This window comes from Pseudorca crassidens, chromosome 6 (genome assembly GCF_039906515.1).
Source record: "Pseudorca crassidens isolate mPseCra1 chromosome 6, mPseCra1.hap1, whole genome shotgun sequence".
Classification (NCBI taxonomy): domain Eukaryota; kingdom Metazoa; phylum Chordata; class Mammalia; order Artiodactyla; family Delphinidae; genus Pseudorca; species Pseudorca crassidens.
The window spans coordinates 38,721,872-38,747,069 of NC_090301.1; the positions used below are offsets into that span (position 1 = coordinate 38,721,872).

At 37.7% G+C, this 25,198-nt stretch overlaps 1 protein-coding gene across 3 annotated transcripts in view; it reads left to right on the top strand.

The window, feature by feature from the left end:
- The window catches only part of HECW2 (HECT, C2 and WW domain containing E3 ubiquitin protein ligase 2), a 414,063-nt gene that overhangs the window by 211,089 nt on the left and 177,776 nt on the right, over positions 1 to 25,198 (top strand). The window contains exon 1 of one of the 3 annotated variants that reach the window (XM_067741146.1): positions 20,260 to 20,413. The exons of the other annotated variants lie outside the window; for them this stretch is intronic. The gene's annotated coding sequence lies outside the window, so the exon portion shown is untranslated. Of the gene's footprint in view, positions 1 to 20,259; positions 20,414 to 25,198 lie in introns of those variants that run through there. 3 annotated transcript variants of the gene reach the window in all.

The following is a 25,198-nucleotide window of genomic DNA, read 5'->3' on the forward strand; positions in this document are numbered from 1 at the left end:
ATTAAGAAAACAAAACTCATCTACTAAAGCTGGTATTTTAATGCAGGTGAGTTACATTTCAGTAAAATACTTCACATTAGTATTGCATTTGACAATTTGAAGAGCACTTGATTAAAAACTTTCTTGTATTTTGTTTGACAACCTTGACTAACTGAACAGGTGTTTTCAGTCCTCCTTCACTGAAGTTCCAGAGAAATTAAAGAACTAGCCCCAGATCACAAAAATGATCTTCTAAGACCTGCAGCCTAAGTCTTTAGAGTCCTACCCAGGTGAACAGAATGCTCTTTTGCTAGCAGGTTATAGTATCAGCTTATAGGCTATTAGGGGAGAGGGGTGACTAACGATACAGGATCTCAGGAAGGTGTTTTACAGAATGAAACATTCATTTCTCTCTACTGAGATCATATTAAAAGATTTGCTTTAATCCCATTTTCAGTAGTTTATTGAATACTCTTCATTAAGTAACTATAGCTTTTATATTCTGATTAAGTAAATGAGCTGTTATTTCTAAGGCAGAGAAGGCTTTTACATCTTAACGAGGTTCCATGTGATTATTGCATATGGGGTACAGAAAAGAAACCAGCCAACAGGTGACTCAGGAGACTTATTGTTAATGTCAGGAAGTTATTAAGAAATACAGAGAAGAAGAAAACAGATTAAACACAGGTATTTAGAACAACTGATTAATATTTTATAAAGCATGCAGAAGAAATTAATCAACTGGCCGTTGAGCATTGTGGGTTTTTTTTAATCTTAGCTCAGGACATTGTAATGAAGGACTGTAAGAAGTACTAAAGCAGGGTGTTTCAAGTGTTGTTTTCACCACTTCATTGTGTAAATACTTATAAATTTGTGTTCTCTTGTTGCTTCTTCACAACCCTTAAAAGTAACCCTTATAATAACTCTTCTGTAATTTTACTTGCCAACTTGTGATTTTTTTTAACACAAAGAAATATATATTCATGATTTTTTTTCAATGGAGCCATTGCCTCCTCTGGCCTGTGAGAGTTGGGACCAAACCTTAATCATTTTTGTCCTGAGATCCAGCACGTATTTGGCCCATGGAAGAGGCTCAACGAATAGTCATTGTCCAGTGAATGAGAAAGCTTAATGAATAGTCCTGAATGAGACTATTGTTTTTAAATAATCAGAACTTCAGTTGGGGAGATCCAGATTTAATTTCTTTTTGGTTTTGTACAGATAGAAGAGTTAGGAAATATAACATCTGAATCTTGAGTGAGCAGACACTGAGCCATTTACTTTGCAGGAGTTACCTCATCTGATCCTCAGCAATCTCTTGAAAGTGTACAATTCCCACCCCCATTTTACCAAGGAGGATTTTGGAGCTCAGAGGTGTAAAATTGTTTGTCCAAAGTCATACAAGCAGTAAGTGATAGAAACAGGACTTGAACACAGGGAATATATTTAACCATTGTACTAAACTGTTTAACCTTTGGCCATCAAATAAAAAGAGAATATAGTTTCCAGTCTCACGTATTAAAGATTTTCAATGAGTGGTGTATATACAGTGTGAATGATTAGGTTTAAATGGTTGGAATACTCACCTTCCATTTCACTCCACAACCCACACCAGTCTAGCTCCTAAGTCCAACACAACTGTTTCTGCTCCCACTAAACTCACTGGGGACTTTGTCATTGCCAAATGCAGTGACATTTTTCAGGCTTTATCCTTTAATCTTTGCAGGATTTGATGATGTTGATCTTACATTTTCTTTCTTGAAAATAAGTTCATTCTTTCCTAGTTACTTGCCTACATTTATTTCTATTTTTTCCTTTTCTGTTTCTTTTCACCTTAAATCCTGGTGTTCTCCCGGCTTTTATCCTATCCCATTTTCTTCTAATTTTGCTCTTGGAACTCTGAGCAATTTCATCCATTCTTATGGCTTCAACTAACAGCCATGCACCTAATTCGCCAGTGCTCTGGCTCTGAGTGCCTTTGCTGTATTTCCAGTGTTGATTTGACATCTTTACCAGAATGGGTCCAGACTCCTCAGACTCACTAATCTCACACTGAACTTGCCTCCATCCTTGGTCCTGCAAGCAGCCCACCTCTTCTTTTCTCTAATACTGCTGGTGGCAGTTACTCAACTCAGAAATTTAAGACTTATTCTTAAATTTTTCTTCATTACTTTATCCAGTTAACCTGGTCAGTCCACCTCTTCACCTTACCTATTTCTACCCCGACTGCCTCTCCTTTTATATAGATCCTTGTCATCTTTCCCCTTACTTTCCAGCACTCTGACTGAGGTTCCTGCTGCCAGTCTCTTCCTGCTACAGTTCCTCCTCCATACTGCCTCTAGAGTTATCTGTCTTATAAAAAAATATAGTTTTATCCCTGATCGTTAAGGTTAAGCTCAGTGAAAAACGTGGAAAATACAGGAAATATAAAGAATAAAGTAAAAATTACTTATAGGCCCGCTACCATCTGCAATATAATTCTTTAATATTGAAGCCAATTACATATTTAAAATACAGCGGGTTCATGTCAACTACCCTGGTTTAGGACTGTGATTGTGAAGCAAGGTGGAAGCGCAGTTTCCCTATGAGTCCACCGTTATATATCTCTTTTTAAAGCCAGATTATTTATAAATGAAGGCAAAGCATCTCTTGCTACCAGACGGAGAACACAGTGCCCCATCACGTGGACAGACTCTCGTTCCATCCTTTCGGGCTTCATCAGCTCTCTTGACTACAGTGATTTGTAAAATTTGAAAATATCTCTAGTTTATAATTTTATTTAAAATAGTTGTGTTAAAATATCTTATCATAGAGTCTTTCGCCATATTTGAATAACCGTGTAACAAACACCTTTTTGAACTAAGTGATTTAGTCACATGGCTCAAAAGTTTCTTTAAATGCAAAAGGAAAAAGTCTCCCTTTAACCTCTTCTGCATTTCCAGATTTCTCCTTTCCTCCCAACAGGTAACAATGCTTATTAGTTTCAGGTTTATCCTTTCAGAGTTTCCATATACTGTATATGGGTGGATATATATTCTAGTGCATGTGTGTATACATATGTATACACACATATACATACATACATATATACAAGCAAACGCAAATACATATTTAAAAAAATTTCCCCCTCTTCTGCTATAAAAAGTAGCAAAATAACACCCTTCTACACCTAGATTGTTTTCACTTAATGTATTTTTCTGATTTTCCATGTGAATACATAGAGTCCCATTCTTACATATTTACATACTATTTTATTGTTGAGATGTAACATAATTTATTAACAGGTACACCTGATGGATATTAAATTTTCTCCAGTTTTCTCCTATTACAAATAAATAATGCTGTGATGAATACATATATAATGTATAAAATTATATATATGTGTATAATTAATGCAATTACTCATTTTTTCAATTAAGGGAAAATTCACATAGCATAGATTAACCATTCAAAGTGTATAGTAGTTCAGTGGTATTTAGTTATTTATAATTTTATGCAACCACCACATATATCAAGGTCCAAAACATTTTCATCACCCTAAGAGAAAACTCCACAGCCACTAAGCTGTCATTTCCCAATACCCCTACTCCCAGCTCAGCAACCACCAGTTTGCTTTCTGTCTCTGTGGATTAACCTAGTCTAGATATTTTATATAAATGGAATCATACAACATATGGCCTTTTAAAAGTGGCTTCATTCACTTAGGATAATGTTTTTGTGGTTCCTCCATGTTGTAGCGTCTATCAGTACTTCATTTCTTTTCATGAATGAATAATATTCCATTATATTTTATGTATATACCACATTATTCATTAACTAACTTGTTGATGGATATTTGGGTTCTTTCAACCTTTTGGCTTCTGTGAGTAATGCTACTGTGAACATACATGTACAATTATTTGTTTGAATACCTACTTTCAGTTCTTACACACCTGTAAGTGAAATTGCTAGCTCATATGGTATTTCTTTAACTTTTGAGGAACCTTCAGACTTTTCTACAGCAGGAGTACCATTTTGCATTCTCAGTAATGTATGAGGGTTCCAATTTCTCCATATCCTTGCCAATACTTATTATAGCCTTCCAAGTAGGTATGAAGTATCTCATTGTGGTTATTTTTTTTTTTGCGGTACGCGGGCCTCTCACTGTTGTGGCCTCTCCCTGTTGTGGCCTCTCCCGTTGCGGAATACAGGCTCCGGACGCGCAGGCTCAGCGGCCATGGCTCACGGGCCTAGCTGCTCCGCGGCATGTGGGATCTTCCCAGACCAGGACACGAACCTGTGTCTCCTGCATCGGCAGGCGGACTCTCAACCACTGCGCCACCAGGAAAGCCCTCATTGTGGTTTTGATTTGCGTTTTCGTAATGAATAATGATGTTGAACATCTTTTCATATGCTTCTTCGCCAATTGTATATCTTCTCTAGAGAAATGTCTATTCAAATCCTTTGCCCATTTTAAAATTAGATGATCTTTTTTGTAGTTGAGTTGTAAGAGTTCTTTATATATTCTGGATACTAGAGTCTTAACAGATACATGATTTGCAGATATTTTCTCCCATTCTGTAGGTTGTCTTTTCATTTTCTTGATGGTCATTTGAAGCACAAAAGTTTTTAATTTTGATGAAGTTCAAACTATCTATTTTTAATTTTATTGCTTGTGCTTTTGTTGCCATTATGAAGATTCCGTTGCCAAATCCAAGGTCACAAAATCATACCCCTGTGTTTTCTTCTAAGAGAAAGGGAGTCCAACTTCATTCCTTGCAACCTCTGGGAAATAGGAGTCCAACTTCATTTTTTTGCATGTGGAAATCCATTTATCTCAGAACCATTTGTTGAAGAGACTGTTCTTTTCCCATTAGACAGTCTTGGCACCCTTATTGAAAATCAATTGACCATAAATATATGGGTTTATTTCTATTCTATTTGTCTGTATGTCTATCCCTATGCCAGTACCATGCTGTTTTGATTACTGTAGGCTTTGTAGTAAATTTTCAATTAAGAAGTATAAGGCCTCCAACTTTGTTCTTTTTCAAGATTGTTTTGGCTGTTTAGGGGCCCTTGCAATTCCAAATGAATTTGAAATCAGTCTTTTCATTTCTTTAAGAAAAGGCAGTTGGAATTTTGATAGTGGTTGCATTGAATCTGTAGGTCTTCTTTAATTTTTTTCAGTAATGTTGTATAGATTTCAGTGTACCAGTCTTTCTCCTGCTTGGTTAACTTTATTCTTAGGTATTTTATTCTTTTGCATGCTATTGTAAATGGAATAGCTTTCTCAATTTCCTTTTTGCATGTTTATTGCTAGTGTGTAGAAATACAACTAATTTTTGCATTCTTTAAACTTTGCTGAATTCATTTATTAACTCTAATAGTTTTTTGTGGATTCTTTAGGATTTTCTATATAAGATCATGTCATCTGTGAATAGAGATAGTTTTATTTCTTTTCCAATTTGGATACCTTTTATTTCCCTTTCTTGCCTAATTGCTCTGGCTAGAACTTCCAGTACAGTGTTGAATAGAAGTGGCAAAATCAGACATCCCTGTCTTATTCCTAATCTTAAGGAGAAGGCTTTCAGTCTTTCACCAGTGCATATGATGTTAGCTGTGAGTTTTTCACAAATGCCCTTCTATTCCTAGTTTGTTAAGTATTTTTGCCATAAGGGTTAGACTGTTTCAGATTTTTTTTATAGCATCAATTGAAATGTCTTTCCCCTTTTCATTCTATTAATGTGGTATATTGCATTCATTGAGTTTTGTGTGTTAAACCACTCTTGTATCCCTGAGATAAATCCCATTTGGCCATGGTGTACCATCCTTTTAATATGCTGCTGGGTACAATCTGTGATGCCTTTACTGTTATGGGACTTAAAATCAGTCCTTTGAGAGTGTGATGAATGCTGTGGGCTCTCTTTACAGGAAAAATAAAATGTATACATACATATAAAGTTTGCTTACTATTTTATGGATTTTAGCCTCTTCAAAAATCTACCTTTAAGGATCCAAGGATTTGAGGTTAAGAAAAGCTTATTTAAGGTATGCTCCTAACCATAAAGGGGAATATTGTGGTTCATTCACTTACCTCTTTTCAATCTTAACTCTTAAGGAACTTTATTGTTTTGTCTTGTGTAATATTATGTTTAATTTTATTTCAGTTTAAACTAGTTAAAGAACTAATGTTGGCCATGCCCTGCATTAGGTGGCGCACTCCTGGCAGTTTAGGAAAGCTCACTTCTTTATTTCACTGTAAGTTTCCAAATCATGGTTTACATACAGAGAGCCTTAGCATAATGACCCTTCCAACCCCAGCTGGGTCTGGTTTCTGGGAAACTTTTGCCCTCCTGGTAGGAGGTAAGTATCTGCTTCCTGACTTCCCAGAACTTCTCTGCTTTTACTTATTTTGACATAAGAGACATTTTCTGCCTATTAATAGACCGGAACCTGTCCCTTTATAATCCCTTACACTATGAGAAACTAGTGACCACCTTGAAAATTCCATTGTTGATTCATTTTTAGTGAGAATTTTGTATGGACATTTAGTTAATTTTTCTTTACTGATTTACAACTTGTTAACAACTAAGGTGCAAAAGCATTATGACTGAAAATAAAACTTTAATAGAAACTACTGTAATAGCCCACATGGTCAGAAGGGCATGTTATACTTACTTGTTTTTCCACTAGGAGGAATGACTTCTGCTGAACCGATTTTTAGAATCAGTGACATGATAACCATGTTATCAGTGAAGTTTGTGGTCACAGAACAGTGTCTATAAGGGACTCTTGACTTTCCTGAGTATCATGCTCTAAACATAAATGCTTATTGAAAATGGCAGCTAGTTGAACTGGAAGTCCAATAGGAAAACCCCTAATGTTACCTTCAAAAGATCCTTGTGAGGAGAAGCAGTTCTGAATGGTAAAGTAAGGATCTTCAAAAGTCTACTCCTCTAAAAGTCAATGAGAACACTGGAGAAAATTTTCAAACTTAACTTTTTCAGCATTCTGGAAATCAACAGAATGCTTTTAAGTACAGGAGGAGCATTTATTCAAGAAACGGTTGAATCTCAATTAGAATAGAAGGTTTTGACTTTATGGTATTTTAACTTACTTTATTTCTATCTCCCTCTCCCCAGCTCCACGGTAGTTTTGAAAACCAAGAGCCTTGTGACCATGGTAGCTTAGAAAATCAACAACTTAATAGCCATGAACACAGGCAAAATGTGTTCCCAGATCCCCCAAAAGCCTCATGCTTAGAGAATTGTCACTACTTGACATGTCTGGCAGCCCCTGGAAGAGCCCCAATCACAGGATTTCTCTTTATTTGACCTGGCTCAGAGCTTGCTCTGTGCAAATAGCCTATCTCCAAGACATTTGTCAAAAATAATCACAGGCAACTGTTTCACATCATAGCTGCCTGAGGTAGCAATACTGCTTGGGGCACACAAAGGGCTGGCCAAAAAAATGTAAAAGGATAATATGCAGGACTTTGAAAAACTTTGAAATATTCTAGGGACTCTAGAAGGCCACACACATATGTAGGGCTGTGTTATGCCCAGAAAAGACCTGAGAAGGCTCTCATTTCTCTCATCTCACTGATCTTGAGACTTTGTGCAAGCAGGAAGTGTAAGCTACAGTGCTCTAAGCTGCTAGAGTGTTGAAGGTGCGATCCATCATACACGTAGAGCCCATTAGCAAAGGCTGGGAGACTTACTGGCCAAAGGCATTTAAACAAATCTCTGTCCAATTGTTATCTGAGCACTAAGCTAACTTAGCATAGACTTCAGTGGCCACCCATGAGAACTGCTTCATCCCTATAAACTTCTAATAAATAGAGACATTTTCTTATACAACTGCAATGTCTTTATTATGATACACAAGTATTATCCAATATTAAAATTGCACTGTTTCTTAAAAATCAGTTGGTTTACTTAAAATTCAGTAAACAATTTATTTATTATGGCACTTTTAATATAGAGCAATACCTCCTCTCCACTTTTTTTTAAAATTGGAGTATAGCATACGTACTGAAAAGAAAAGTAATAAGTTTACAGCTTAATTGTCTCAAAGTGAGCGCATTTATGGCAACAGCACTCAGATCAAGAAACCAAGTATTTCCATCATTCTGGAAGTCCCTCTCCTGCCTTTTCCAATCACATCCCTTTAAAAAAAATTTTTTTTATATGGACCATTTTTAAAGTCTTTATTGAGTTTTTTACAGTATTGCTGCTGTTTTATGTTATGGTTTTTGGCTGTGAGGCATGTGGGATCTTGGCTGCCCAACCAGGGATTGAACCTGCACCCCCCGCACTGGAAGGAGAAGTCTTAACCACTGGACCACCAGGGAAGTCCCGCCAATCACATCCCTTTTTAAAGGCAGCTTAAAGTCTTGACTTCTAACACCATACATTAGTCATGGCTTTTATATTGTTTTTTGGGGGAATTAGCACATATTTAGGAAGGTCCTTATGGTGCCTTAATTCTAAATATACAGAATAATCAATTTTTACATATGTACACACTCTTATAACTACCACTTAGATCAAGATATAGAAACTTCTCAGCACCCCAGAAGTCATCCTCATGTTTCCTTCCAGTTATAATTCCCTTTGGGTTTGACTTCTAAAACTATAGGTTAGTTTTGCCTGTTTTCATACTGTACAAACCAATTATATAGAGTATTTCATTTTTTTCTGGTTTCTTTTTGTTTTCTTCTTTTTTTAATTTTTGGCTGCATTGGGTCTTCACTGCCGCACGCAGGCTTTCTCTAGTTGCAGCGAGCGGGGGCTACTCTTTGTTGTGGTGTGCGTGCTTCTCATTGTGGTGGCTTCTCTTGTTGCGGAGCACAGGCTCTAGGAGCTTGGGCTTCACTAGTTGTGTCACATGGGCTCAGTAGCTGTGGCTCGCAGGCTCAGTAGCTGTGGCTCGTGGGCTGTAGAGCGCAGGCTCAGTAGTTGTGGCACACGCGCTTAGTTGCTCCGCAGCATGTGGGATCTTCCCGGACCAGGGCTCGAACCCGTGTCCCCTGCATTGGCAGGCAGATTTTTAACCACTGCACGACAAAAGGGAAGTCCCTTTTGTCTGGTTTCTTTCACTATATTCTCTCCTTGCTCCTCAGGAACAACCTGACTCCGGACCTTGGGCTCTTAACTGCTCTGCTATACTTATGACAGTCTCACTGACCCACAACCTAAAAAAGGAGGAATGTGTGACTTGCTACTCTCAGAGTAATGAGTGGAAAAGTCATCTGAACACAGAATTAGCAATGGAAACTGTTTTTTAAAGAACTGTAAAAACGCTATGTGAGAATGCATCCAAGTAGACTTGTGCCAACAAAAAATATCCTTCTTCTTCATTTTCTTTCCTCTTTTTCTCTTTTGTATTTTATTTGGTTGGTCCACATTTTCTATTTTTGATTTAGTCTTATTGACTTGATTTACTGGCAAGAAATGGGGAGAAAAGCTTATTCTAAGCCTTTTCAGATGTTACAATTGTTACTGCATGATCAATTTGCAAAATGGAAGCTTTGCCTCATTTGTGAATTTACTATTCCGATGCCATTTAGAAGAATCTACACCAAGGTAATTTTTACCAGCTTAGATAGGGAATGCAATTGTTCCAAGTATATAAACTTAAGCACATAAAGAATTAGAAGTGGCTATAATGTAAGTTTCCTCTTAGGTTATATTTGAGACTCTCTTTCTCTCTCTTCAAGGTTCTAAGAATTTATTTATTGTTTTATCACGAATGTCCAAGCTACTTCTCCTTGGCACAAACTAAGTGTGTAGCTTCAACCAAGTTGGTTTCCATTTGACTTAGAGAGTAATGTTATTAAAACTTCCTTGGCCCGCTTATGAAATTTGAGCATCTTCAAAGAGTAGTTTTTATAGAGTTTGTAACTTTTATGTATTTTTCCCCTAAAGAATGAAAACTATTTGGATTTATGTTTTGTTGTCAGACTCTTCATATTTACTTGTCAGTATAAGGAGATTATTTAGATGTGGCTTTGTGTCTGTTCCAGTATTAGTAGCTCTTCAAATTTTTATTTTAGCGGTTGCTCCTAAATACATACATTTGGAGACCAGTAAGTTATAAAGTGCTTCACACTTACGATGTTTGAAATAAAGTCTGAGGGAAATAAAAACTAGGATAGAGAATCTGTTCTTACTCATTTAATCAAAAACATGTATTGGATGTTTCCCAGAACTGGATAATTTTTGGAATATGAAGATTAATAAAGTATCTTCTATGTCCTTATCTCAGATAACATCGACTGATAGAGGGGATTGGATATGACTGTATCCGCGTGGACCAGATTTTCTAACAGTGGTATAAGAGGACAAGATGAAAAAGAGAGCTTACGTGAAAATATTTTGCATAGTAGCTGATACATAATGGATATATAAGTTTTAAAAAATGTCATCTTGATGAAAAAAGTAAAACTTGTTTTTCTGGTAGAATTTATTCAGGTTTCTTTAAAGAGAGACTGGAAATGATATTTATGGCCATGAATGTTTACAATGGTTGATTGTACTGTGATTTTTCTGTGTGGGGGGGGCGTGTGTGCACATGCGCACGCACACGGGCCTGTGTTTACAGTGTAAGTTGGAGACCCTGAAATAGCCTGGGAATCTGAATTATTTGGGTATTTATGTTTGATTTAAATTGATGTCGTAATTCCATTTGGAGCAGATCTCTTTGAGTTGATGACTATTCAGTACTTGGAGTTTTGAATACAATTTTAAACTCAGATTTAAACTAGTTTTTGTGTGCCATCTTTCACTTCAATTTTTTTTTTTTTTTACAATTCCTTTACCAGATGTATCTTGAATTTGTGTTTTGTCCCCTGGAGGTGTCCTTATGATGAATGATACTTGTGTTTTTTAGTATCTTGAGACATATGGTTTATTGATAATGTGTGGTTAGCTACAAGGTCACTTTTTTGGCCAACTCCACTCGATAAATAACAACTCCTTTTGATTGAGTACTTAAATCCACACTATAAGTAATATTTTCAAGTGTCAGGATAGATAGGTTTGCAAGGGAAACTTTATTTTTTTATTTATTACTGTTTCTGTCACACTAAGCCAGATTGAAGCCTCTGTTTTCTGATTATTAAAGTAATGCAAGTTCATTATAGAAAAGGTAGAAAATATGGAAGAATATTAGGAACACTTAAGTCTTCCTGCCAAGCAATAATTACTCTGAACATTTTGGCATATTCCTTTTACAATTTTATTTTTATAAATACCGTATGTATGTTTAAGGTCAATTAAGCTCATATTATACATATAACTCTGCAGTACATTTTTCCACTTATTATATCATGACCATTTCCCATGTCATTCAAAATTATCTGGGAACATAATGTAATGACTACATAATATTCTATAATATGGCTGTGTCATAATTTACCTATTCATCTTCTTTGGACACTTAATCTGGTTTCTAATTATTACAGATCATGACACAATGACCACTGAACTTATATAATCTTTGGTGGCACGTATTTCTTGAACATGCATATTATTTTGCTTATTAAACCATTTTTTCATGTGTAAAATAATCCTTACTTTCCTGGTGATTTCCCCCCCGCACCCCAACCTTGTACTATTATTCTTTACTGAAGGAAGTTTTTAAATTTAAAAAACAATAGCTTTTTTTTAAGATTGAGTTGTTTAAACATAAACTCTAAAACAGATTAGAAGGTAAAATTACAAATCCTGATGATAGCAGTTTATAAGGGAAATGCTTACAGATCCTTAAATATAGCTTTGTAGGGAAGGGCGGCAGTGAATCAAGTTGTTACAATTTGTTCCAGGAAAGGCATTTTGGATGAATGCCATCTATTTTTACAAAGATGTCTTATGATTTTAGTTTTATCTACTCCACTTAACCTTTCCCAAAGTGATTGCTGAAGCAAATGTATGTAATACAATAAAAAGAATTAACATAATTATAATTCCTTTAGTTAAAGGCAATTCTTTTTCTCCAACAATGTTACTTGAATTTTAATAAAAGTATTGAATTTAAGCCTGGTTGAATCATGTTAGATAACCTATATCCAAGTGACTTCTGAGGTCAGTTCATCTAGCCAGTTGCCTTCTTGGTGGACTGTCATTAATCTACTTAGTATTCATATTTGCCACAGAAGTAGAATTCTGAAAACTTCTCCAAATAGTCCAATGATTTAGATCTTCTCTATTGAGAATAAAGACAACACTAGAATCTGAGAGTTACTGATAGTCTGTAAATACTCTGTGCCAGGCACACTGTCTCCTTGCTTTATGTAGCTTTACAGTGCTCTCAAAATCATGCTGGTTATACATTGTTATTATCCCCATTTTATTTATTTAAACACTTAAAAAAATATTTATTTTATGTATTTATTTGGTTGCACCAGTTCTTAGTTACGGCAGTCAGGCTCCTTAGTTGCGGCACATGCATGTGCTCCTTAGTTGCGGTTGGTGGGCTCCTTAGTTGTGGCATGCAAACTCTTAGTTGCGGCTCGCATATGGGATCTAGTTCCCTGACCAGGGATTGAACCCCGGCCCACTGCATTGGGAGCGCGGAGTCCTAACCACTGTACCACCAGAGAAGTCCCTATCCCCATCTTATAAATGAGTGAGTTAAAGTTTGTAGAAGGTTACTCATTTGGCCAATGTCACACAGCTAATAAGTGTCCATTTTGGCTGCAGAACCAGTGCTATTCTGTACTGCCTTCAAGCTGTCAGAGAGTTCTTAGTCATATGAACTGACTAAACTGACTACATGAGAAAATGTCTTAAATTGGATTAAAAAATGTTAAGAAAACATAATGAACAAACTTAGTGTGTGACATAACTTTTAAGCATCACAGAACAAACTTGGATATTTAAAGCTTGGCTTTATTCTCTTTTAAAAAGGAGGCATAATTATTTAGTAGGAAAAAAACCTCATTTTTCATTCTTCCTGGCTAGAAATCTTGGCAGCTAGGAGTGCTGTTGCTATTATTGTGAGTTTGTTTGTTGTGTGTACAGATTCATGCTCCCAGATTCTCCATCCTCACCTTTTATAAACACCGTGTTTAACTTGGAAGAGGAAAAAGTTATTTTTGGCAACACTGGTAGAGCAAAAGTAGCAACTGCAGGGAGGCATGAAGGGAAATACTGACCTGAGCCAGGAATTGTAGAAATATGTCTACAATTTAACTTCAATTCTGTTTAGAATGCAGGTCTCTAACAAGAGAAAGAATTATTATTCAAGGTTTACTAGGAGGCAGGAAAACTGCAAAATGAGATCTGTGTCTGTGTACTTATGACTGAAATAATGTACTGATACTTTGTGCTTCTTATTACTGTTTTCATTGCCAAAAATCATGAAAATCATTAGCTGATAGGGCCCAATGCTAAGATGGCTAGGCTGCTATTTGAGAATAGCCTGAAGCAATCGTTTCATGTCAACAAAGATTCACAGACAGAGTATAGATATTGTATAGATATAATATTTATACCCTCAAGTGATAAAGTTCATCATTGAATTCTCAAATATTAAAACTCAAGGATTTCTTTGCAAGTTGAAAGATAACATTTATAATAAGTGAAACGAGGGTTGGTTTTTGCTGTTGAAAGTAAACTTTGAGGAAATTTTACTAAAATATCATTCTAAGAGGTGGTACAAGCTAAACAAATGGTTGGTCAATTCACGTAACACATAGATTGGTGTATTGCTGACAGATTCAGAGTGAGTTATTATGAGACGATGAAGACGTTAGTTCAGACAGTCATTCAATAGATCATTTCTGGCCCCTAACCTTTGGAAATGATATTACAGAAAGCCACTTTTATATCAAACCCTGGGCTAAGAGGCTCCCTGGTCTGACCAAGCATGGCTCATTCTTCCATCTAGAGTATGCCAGAGTTTCTCAGATTACCTATGGTCGTTCAGATCCATCACAGACACTGATCTTTCATTAGTCAGAATAAAAATAAACTATTAGAAGAATGAAATTGAATAAAAAACAAGATCCACAGAATATAAGCCCACATTTTTATTATTAGATTGAACAGACTTAAAATTACTCTAACAAATTTCTGTAAAAGTTACTAAAGGGCTCAATTTCTGTACTTTTCTCAGGTGATTAACAGCCAGCTTATGGCCCAGTGCTGGCCCATGGCCCATATTTTGAGGAGCACTGTTCTAGATTTAAATACAGACAAAAACTTTTTTTCTCATGTTAGTGTCCCTTCCTGTCTCTTCATTTTTCCTGTACTTTCTTGTCTTCTTCTTACATAGTTTTCCTCTTTTCTTAAGATGGAGTGGAAATAATCAACATGAGAATTGTTAGGGTAGGTAACACTGCAAAGGTACAAAGATGCATGTCTCTTTTTGAGTTTTCTACTAAAACGAATTTACAAAATCAAATATGACATTCATATGCACACATACCTTAATATATGGTCTGTTGGATTTTGACTCCAGGTCAGTGTCTCTTAAAGTGTGGTTTAAGGACCAACTATATCAGAATTAGCTCGGGTAATTGTTTAAAAATGAAGACTACTAAGACCCATCTTATACCTACTGAATCAGAATTTCTCTGGTTTGCTCTATGAAATTTAGTCTGAATTTTAAACATGAGTCTCACCAGTTGATTCTAATACACAATAGAATTTGAGCTCTACTCTTTAAGGGTGTGGGAATCTGTGTGGTTATTCGATTCTGTATCATACACTATGGTGGTATATTATAAATGCCAATTCTGAAATGTCCACTAATGTGAATATTTTGGAGTCTTTATATATGTGCTTTCAGCAGAGAATCTCCAGGATATTCTTGGGTTCATTGCTATCTCAGACATATACAAAGCCTTATTGGAAAAAGGTATGTTTTCATTTTACAGACAGAAGCAAAGAACACACATACACAAATAAAATAATTGTACATCCTTCTTTATTGTAATGATTTTACAGTTAAATTCACCTTGCTTTATATAATATAATTTTATTTGGAATAAAAAGTAGCATAGGGGCTTCCCTGGTGGCGCAGTGGTTGAGAGTCCGCCTGCTAATGCAGGGGACGAGGGTTCATGCCCCCAGTCCGGGAAGATCCCACATGCCGCGGAGCGGCTGGGCCTGTGAGCCATGGCCGCTGAGCCTGCGCGTCCGGAGCCTGTGCTCCACAACGGGAGAGGCCACAACAGTGAGAGGCCCGCGTACCGCAAAAAAAAAAAAAAAGTAGCATAGCTACAGAATCCATTAACCATGTAATTAAACAGTTGTTATGAATTGAATGAGACATGTGGGATTGTATATAAACCACGTTAATATTTCATTTAAAAACACTTGTCTTTACATTAATCTGGGGTTAATACAAAATTTATTGTTAAGGAAAAATATTATATTCTTAGGTGTTAATACCAAATTCACCCATAAGGAAAAATAATATATCCTTGGATATATTATTCAAGGTACACGTCAGTCAAATAAAAGAGCCTCTGCTATAGCTGGATCTTTAGTTCAGCAGTGGAAATTACTAAAAAATAACAAACACCACCACATTTATTCTTATTTGTGTATTCCTTTCAGAGTTTTTGGCACATTATATCCCGTGTGTGTATTTGTCTTTTAGAGATAGAAGAGTGAAGGTCATTTATTCTTCTTTAGGAAAGCAGTAGATCATAATCCTGATATTTTGTCTTGAATGGACAGTGATAAAGGGATTTCCTTATTCACTTAAGAAAAGAAAATCAGTTCTTTGGGGACTTCACTCTCTTCCCAAGCATAATGATAACTTCCCAGGTAAAACTGCAAAACCCTAAGAAAGTAACAGGTCCATACTTGTATTTACTGAACTCAGAGTACCGCAAGAATGTTGCTGATGTGAAATTATGCAGGCTACTGGAAAATTTTCCTCTGGACCTTTCAACCTTGCCATTGTGTGCCCTTGATCAAGTTACTAGACCTCTCCAAACTGTTTCCTCATAAGGATAACAAGACCTCTTAGAATTGCTGGGAGAACTCTATCAGTTAATGATTCTGAAATACCGAGCACAGCTCTTGGCATTGGTGAGTGGTAGTCAGTAACCTGGGGAATTTGTATAGCAGTGGGAAATGTGTGGGTAATCTCTGATGTCATGCAAACTCTAGATTTGAAATTCAGATGGTTTCCTGCTATGTAATCTTGTGTTAGCAAGTAATTCAATCCATCTATCCCCCATTTTTCTTAATCTGTGAAATGGGGATTGTAGTGACGATTCCAGAAAGTTATTATGAGGATTAAATGAGGGAATGTGTGCCTGGCACATAGAAGTTTCTTAATAGATAACAGGTGATAGCCATTATTATTTTTATTGAATTTGATTGCATACCACTTTCTAAGAGAAATTTAAAACAAACAAACATGTTTCATGTACATGTATCTACTTGAGTTTAGTTTTGAGCGTCCTCCCCTTGATCTTTTAGCAGCTGTCTCATTTTAAAATTTATTTTCAAAAGCTTTCTGATTTATACACGAACCAATGTGTATTTCCATTGGAAGATGTTGGGAATCCGAAAACAGAGCGGTGATGAAATGAGTATTCATCTGGCTGCTTTACAAACACAATTTCAGAAGAAAAAGCAGGGAATACAAATTGCAGCAGATAGGCAGACCCTTGCTGCAAGACTTCAGTAATGCATATGAGTGATGTCAGACTCACAGGCATGCAAAATGCATAAACACAAAGGAAATTCATAATGGGCTTTTCAGGAAGAGGGTTGTTGCTTCCTGATGTGCTAACCTTGACTCTGCTTCGTGTTTTTGGTGCCCGCATAAAGATAGCTGGAGGAAACACTGTTGGAGTTTTCCATTGTCAGTCTGTATTGTAATCTAAGAATTGTGTTTTGCTCTTCTCTACCCTATTCTTAATAAATATTCTGTGAGCTTTGGGGAATAAGCTATTTCAGTTAAGTGATGTCTTTAATTTATATGATTAATTCATTCAGCAGCCACAAATCACAGTTCTACCCACAAGTATCCTTGTTGATCAATAGATCAGAATGTTGAGAATGTGATAATCAGTTGGGCTTTCAGAAGGAGAGCTTAAGGAGATGGGGAAAGGGACGTTTCCTTTCCCTTATTTTTTTTATTTTTATTTTTTGCGGTACGCGGGCCTCTCACTGTTGTGGCCTCTCCCGCTGCGGAGCACAGGCTCTTGACGCGCAGGCTCAGCGGCCATGGCTCACGGGCCCAGCTGTTCCGCGGCATGTGGGATCCTGCCGGACTGGGGCACGAACCCATGTCTCCTGCATCAGCAGGCGGACTCTCAACCACTGCGCCACCAGGGAAGCCCTCCTTTCCCTTACTCTTAAGCTTCCTTTTCTCTCCCTATACACTGATGCTTAAATTTCCTAGTCTGTTCTCCTCCCATGGCCTCATCCTTCCCTCATCCTCTGTGCTCTAGTCACACTGGTCTTCCTTCAGTCTCTGAAAGGGCCATGCTGCTTCCTACCACAGGGCCTCTGCACAGCTCTTCTGTCTGGAATGAACTCTCTCTCCTCTTCCCTCCTCCCCTCCCCAATTCCTAGTGGTCCACTTAGTCCACACATTGATTCCTTGAGGGAGCTTTCTCTTATTCTCTGGCCTGGGTCATGTCCCCAGCTCATCCATTGCCTTACCACCTTCTCTTTTTCCTTTGTAGCATGTATCATAAAAGTAACTAAAGAATTCACTTTATAGTTGTTATTTAGTGTTTCTCTCTCTAAAATAGAAGCTCTGCAAGAAGAAGGAGGGGCTGTGTTTGTCTTGTTCGCATATGTCTCCCAGTGCCTAGCACCTATATGATAGCATAGTAGGTGAAAATGCTAAGGTGTTATATGGATGCAAAATTGGTATTAATGTGCTTCACCATTTTATTTGTTGCTATGGATTTTTTTTTTTTTCCGGTGTTTTCTTCAAGGGTGTGGTTTGGAGGAAGGAATGGCATATGTAAATTTCAAGGCTCATCTTCTGGCTGTACTTTCTCAATACAGTAGTTTATTGTGAGTGAAGAGGTACTGGCTGAACTACTTGTATTTAAGAAACAGCATCCCCATGAAAGGGTACGTGTATGTGATGGCCTTAAGGCTAAGCTCCAATGTTCATCTAACCTCCCTTGCTCCACCCTATAAGTTTCTTTCATGATCATCTTGGGAAAAATCTATGTTCTATTATGACAAAGACTTGTGCTGTGGAGAAGCAGATTTCCTTTACATAGGAAAGTAGCCTGTTTGTCACAAGTGAGTGTCAGTGACACGTGGATGGACCAGAATCTAGAGTTCAGCTAAAGTGGCGTATCTGACAACTGTTACAGTATTTGGAAGGCAAGGAAACGTGGCTTGGAGGGCCAGAGTGGTGGGAGCATCAAGTGGGTCCAGGGCCCTGGGAGTTGAGTGGAGGTAAGGGTTAAACACTGGGGTTGAAAACAGAGATGCTGACATTGTTGAGCAGTCTGTTGTTCATAGGCTTTAGCCATCTTTCATGCCAACAATAGGAAATAAATTCATCCTTTCTGGCTTATTTTTTCTAATCTCCTAATGGTGACTGAAGCTGCTGTGGGCCCATTGGCCACCTATTAATTAGTGAGGTCATGGCATTTTCACAGTGTTATTTGGGGAGGCAGTGTATTATAACAGGGTTTGGGCTTGGGTGTATTCAGATCTGACTTTAATCCTGGTTGTTATCACTTTCTCTCTGTGAGTCTCAGTTTCCTCATCTGTAAAATGGACCTAATAACACTACTGACCTCAGTTTTAGAGCACGGTGGCATTCATTAGAGACTATTTCTAAAGCATTTACTCTGTGTTCCTGGTACATAGTAGGCATTCCATACATGCTTGCTATTATTGTTGTTTGCTAGGATGTACCTAGAAATCCACAATGATTTGTCCTAAGACATGGCTGGGTTTGCATGTCCAGAAGAGGGCTGGATGGGGCGGGGGTGGTTCTGGCGTGACAAGCTTGCTGTGTTCACTCAGTCTATTCCAGAATCAGCCCAAAGTTCTGTGCACCTTTGAAGTTTCATGGCAAACTATGTCTGGGTTAAGGGAACAGTGGAGAGGAAATTGCAGCCACCAAATGTACCATGGAGCTTAAATCTAGTCTGCCCTACTTCGCAGCAAAAGCACGTGACAACTGAGCACATCTCATCTTGCTTTCCTGGAAGTTTTGCTGGAAAGAGATGGTCTTGTAGCCTTTGATTGTACTCATGCATTCAACCAGCACTTAAAAATTGCAATGATGGGGCTTCCCTGGTGGCGCAGTGGTTGAGAGTCCTCCTGCCAATGCAGGGGACACGGGCTCATTCCCCGGTCCGGGAGGATCCCACATGCCGCAGAGCGGCTGGGCCCATGAGCCATGGCCGCTGAGCCTGCGCGTCCAGAGCCTGCGCTCCGCAACGGGAGAGGCCACAATAGTGAGAGGCCCGCGTACCGCAAAAAAAAAAAAAAAAAAAAAAAATTGCAGTGATGGCACTGGGTGGGTGAACAGCTTTACCAGGCCCCTCTCCCCATTGAAGGACAATGCATCTGAACTGGAGATTCTCATACCACAACCGCTTCCTAGAATAAGACAGGAGTACCAGGTAAATCGGTGATTGTGTCTATTTTTGCATTAAAAGTAGGGTCTGAAAATAACTTCTGTACTGATAACCACATTTGGCGATTTTCATGAAAGCTATATGATATATGAAAAAGTTTTAGTCCTTTTTTACAGTTTGAAACCACAAGTCCACAAACTCTATTCTGGATTGGCTAGGATACTATTTCAGTAACTTAAATTAAGTCTGTATCTGATTAATGGTAACAGTAAATTAGAGTTTCCCAGATAGTGGCCACTCTATTCTGAGTAAATCAAACAGAAAAACCCCCTCTCTGTGATAACAGTCAGCTTGTTGACATCAGCCCCCTGTGTGTGTGAGTGTGTGTGTGTACACACATAACTTTTTCTTTGGAATTCTCCCATGGAAAAGCAAAGGAAGGAAGCTGAGGGGAGGATGGGGCGATTGCATCCTGTGCTTTACAGGGGCGTGGCCGCAACTGCCTCAGCCGCGGGGACACTGATACATGATTTTTTTTCACTTCGGATGCCTGAACAGTGATAAGTCTTGATGAAAGGCAGGGGCGGCTCTCAGTGTTGTTTATAGCTGGACAGGAGTCTCCTAGTAGCAGCCTGCTCGAGTCCCACTCAGTATTTCACTGCTAGAACTTTGGGGAAGAGGAAGAACAGCAGGCGCATCTGAAGTGGACCCGCAGAGCTCTCCCCGCCGCATTAGGATTTCAGAACCTCTTTAACTTCAGTTCGGGCCACGCTTATGAATGACATTGCCAAGTGGGTAGGCCAGGTACATGGTTTTAAGGAGAATGAAATGTCTCTTCGTGCTGCTTCCTAAATCTGATTTGAAATGATGGATTCTGCCCTGACAAAGGCAGAGAGGAACTCTTTGGGATTTTATGAGGTAAGGTATTAGAAAGTTCTGTGAAATGAATTCCACTCTCATCTGATTTCTGTGTCCAACTGTTTGGAATTCACAGTTGTGTCTGCCTTTCTTTTTGAAAAATTCTTAATGCTGTCCCCTCCCAGCTTGCTTAGGGACAATTATTAACAAATTCTGTAGTGCATTCATCACATTTAGTCATTTGACATCTCAACGTAGGAGATCAGTGCTGGGATTAAAGCTTTTGTAAAACTTTTACAAATAAAATGCAGTCCCCTCACTGAATTTCTAGAGTCCCATTGGTTTTAGATGAATTATTTTACTGTGAAGTTAAGTACAGGTTCTACCTACAAGAATGCTTTTGAAAATGGCGTTAGACTGAGTCCAAAGAGGTTTCATGACAGCTCATCTGCCTTTGGAATAATAATGTTTTTGATGGATTTAAAAACTCTTCTCTCAGGGAATGAGATGTTAAAACAGATTTATTTATAATGTAACATTTTTGTGGACAAGTATTCATTCATAGGGATTCACATTCTAGAGACTAATGATTTAACAACAATCTTACAACAAAATTTTAACTCAAGATTAAAACCATGTTTTTAAAAAATATTTTCTTGTGGAAACTGTGGCAAACTGGCCCAGTCTTCTATAGACCTTATAAATCTGCTTCAATTAATTGTTTAAAAACTGGGATGAATGCAGGGCAAAATTTCAGTTCTATTTTAATTTTTTCAAATTAGTGTTTTTGAATCAAAAAAATTTGGGGGAGGAGGGCTATATGCCAAAAATGGTTCACAAGGGGGGGGTGGGGATGTTATTTTTTATTGTCATAAAGCATATAATTGGCATGTAGTGCCTGGGAGCTGGGGATGCTTAACCATTCCTATAATGTACTGGACAGACTCTTACAAAGAATTATCTGCTAGAATGCCAGGAGCATCCTTAATGGGAAACATTGATACATGCTCAGTTTAATGAAAAGGAAGTTGATGATCTAGTAAAGATTCAGGTGAGCAGTCTAATCTCTGGGAAGGTTATCCATCTTCTGATCAAGACACTTTGGGGAAGGGCCCAAGGGAGTAGCCACTCGGCAAAATTATTCTTTAGAATCAGTAGCAATAACTGTTCCAGAAAGATTGCTCCCACATATTTCTTATTAATATTTTCATAACTAGTTTGGATTAGCTCCAAAAAGTATCTGGTTCATTTCAATAAGGGCAACCTCCTTCTTTAAATAAAGTTATCTATTACAGTTTCCAGTCCTTATTATATGAGCTCATTAAGATCAAAGGAGTAATTTACCTGAACCAAAGGATGATTTGGTACTAAACATTATATTTTATAATGGTACATTTCTCAGAATCTTCAGTTATCATGTGCAATGTAAAAGTAACATCCTGGAAAATCTAGAGGTTGCTTTTAAACTTCACTTAGTATTAGAAGGAATTACCTATGAGTGAGAGCTTAGTGTATGCATGGCATTTAAAAAAATAGAGGAAAGAAAGGAGGATATATAGTCAAAACATTATAATTCCTGATGACTTTTTATACAAAGTGCTGTGACAGAGATTCCCAAGTTGAAACTGTATTCAAAGTCTTGGATTTATTGTGTAGGGAGATGAGGGCACCTCTGCCTGACTCTTTATTAAGCCAGGCTTAAAGCTCATTGACAGCAATTTCAGCTCTGAGTGACCCTCCATCCAAGAACTGGGCAGTATTCAGACACTCTGTGTGGGAGACTGTGCTACACGGCGTAGTACATGGCATAATGTGCAATTTCTGTACATACGGCCTCTGCACTTTTGCTGCCTGGTCATTTAACATCCATTGCTTAAGAAAGCAGAGTCTCCAAAAACATAAAAATAACTATGCTTTTGTGTTTTTTTATATATTTTTTATGCTTTTGTTTTAATTTATTTATGAAAAATCAGAATAAGACAATGTCTTTAAAGGAAATAAATTTAAAAAGTTAAAAGGAAAGAAGTTGAGGAATTGTGCTTTTGAGTATTAAAAACATAGCACTCTTTAAAAAGGATCAAATAAACACCTACACATGTATAATAGCTCCTAATATGAGCCAGGTTCACATCCTGTACACATGTCCTCCTCACACCTTTCTGAGCTAGGAGTGCCATTATCATTTTATAGAATGGGGAAATGGGGTCTTTGCAGTTTTAAGACTTGCCCAAGGTCATACATTCTGTAAATGGGAAAAATGGAATTTAAACTCAGGCCTGCTGTTTCTTGAAGTTCTGGGATCCTAGCATCACACAGCAGCCACAGCCTGGTAACACCATTATCAAGCAGCATACTACTTTCATTGCACCTGTAATAAATGATGTGTACCTAAAAACAAAAGCCATACTACACACCATCTACAAGCTGGCCCTGCCTGTCTCTCTGATCTCATCTTCTCCCACTCTTGGCCTCATCCTTCACTCTGCATCACTTTGTTGTTCCCTAGGAACACAGTGGGCTTGTCCTGTTTCAGGGTCCTTGCATTTTCTTGTGTTGCCTTTTCCCAAATCTCCCAGTGGAAAGCAGTCTCACTTCATTCAAGGCCCTGTTCAAATGTTTCCCTCATCAACCTACATAAAATAGTACTCTCCCACCACTCTCTCTCCCCCTCCCACTCCCTGGCTGTCTTCCTTCAACCCATGTCACCACCACCTGACATTACGTTGTCTGTACTACACTACCTGACATACACATTATTTTGTGTCTGATTATTCATCGCTTTTCCCACTGGACCAAAATCTCCACGAGGAGAGGGACTTTCACTGGCAGAGAGGGGATGCTCAGTAAATATTTGTTCAATTAATTTTCAGTGATTTTCATTTCCATCATTACTTCCGTAATTGTTTTCTTTCTGTTTTTAGGCCTTAAAGTCTTCCTTCTAACTCTTGTTAGCCTGTCATCACCTTGCCCCACATGATGGACCTTTAGAAAAAGATCATTTACCTACTCTTTCTCATGAAATTTCTTTAGCAATATGAAGTCTTGTTCTAATCTGTCAGCTTTGGTACCAGGAAGGGGATTGAAGCATTTTAGTGTCATCGTTATAGAATATTCATATAGGACCTAATAGAGAATCATGTGCCAAGGTGTTTACCAAGCTACCATGTGCTGAACATGCTTGACCCTTTGAAAGAGCTGAGGCTTACATTCTCATTGTTAAAGTGTAATCGCTGGAGGAAATATAGCCATGCAAACTGTGATGGGGAAAATTATGTTCTGACAGCAATGTGTGCTTCATGAAGACACTGGAAATTTTTTTTTTTTTTTTTTTTTTTTTTGTGGTACGCGGGCCTCTCACTGTTGTGGCCTCTCCCGTTGCGGAGCACAGGCTCCGGACGCGCAGGTTCAGCGGCCATGGCTCATGGGCCCAGCCGCTCCGCGGCACGTGGGATCCTCCTGGACCGGGGCACGAACCCATGTCCCCTGCACCGGCAGGCGGACTCTCAACCACTGTGCCACCAGGGAAGCCCGACATTGGAAATTTTTAAGCCTCAAATTTTATAAAGATCACCGAATTCCTGCTGATATTTCTAACATGAAATTGGCTAAAACTATTACCAGTTGCATATTCTGTTTTCACAATGATATTTATTATAAATTTTTAGAGTAGCCAAATTAAATAGATTATTTGATATAAGTAAACGTTTAATAATTTTTTCATTTGAGGTATTATCAAAGAATTTGAGTTTCCTATGTTCTATATAGGACAGTATTCAGTTGGGGAAAAAGTAAATGTTAATTTAGAAATGCTCTGAAAGTCTTCATCAGGAATAAACTTGTTTAAGATGTTTCAAAGGCCTTTACCAGAAACTGATTATGTGATCTTAAGTAAGCTAGTTCATCTTTTTGTGCATTTGGTGTGATGGACTATAAGCTATAAACAAAGTTGAATGTCAACTCAGCATAGCAATGTGATTGAATTAATTAGAAATTCTTGTTATAAAGATTGAGAGTTTAAATAAATTGATCTTGTTAAGTTAGTCTAGTAAAGCTTAGTGTGGAATTTGCAATATTGTCCTTGTTTTTCTCTATTTTGAACAGGACAGAGATCTTTTTAAAAAGGCTTTATGCATTCCTTGGTGAGAATTTTATTTTCCTCCTTTGTATATTTTAACAGTATAATACTGGTATTCAGTTAATGCCATATCATCATAATTAAAAGAAGACATGACAACCTCTTTTGTTCAACCAAATATGAGCACCTACTATGTGCCAGGTATTCTAGTTACTTGAGATACATCAGTGAACAGAATAGACAAAAGTCCTTGACTTCTTGGAGTTTACATTCTAGAGAGAAAGACAATATACAAGAAGTATAAGTAGATTATATAGTATGTTAGATGGTGTTAGGGTTATAGAAAAGAAATTGAGCGGAGTAAGATAGTCCAGGAATGCTGGAGACAGGGTAGTTTTAAACCGGGCAGTCAGGGTAGATTTCATTGAGACAGTGATATGCAAGCAAAAAAGAAAAATAATTTAAGGAGAGGATTGATGCATTAGGATATATTGGGGGAAAGATTCAGACAGATGGACCCTGAGGCAGAGTCCTGACCAGAACTTTGAGGATATTGTAAAGGAGGAAAAAAACTTTATTCTCTTAGGTTTGGCTACTGGCCCTGCAAATCAGACTGACAAAAGACAGATTAACAGGAAAAAGAGGATACACATTTTAATAGATGTTAAAAATTTTATTTCTACTTGCATGAAGCCTTCTTGTATATAAAATGAAGACCCAAAGAAGTGGTTAAATTCAGGGGCTTATATGCTACTTTACCAAAGGACAAT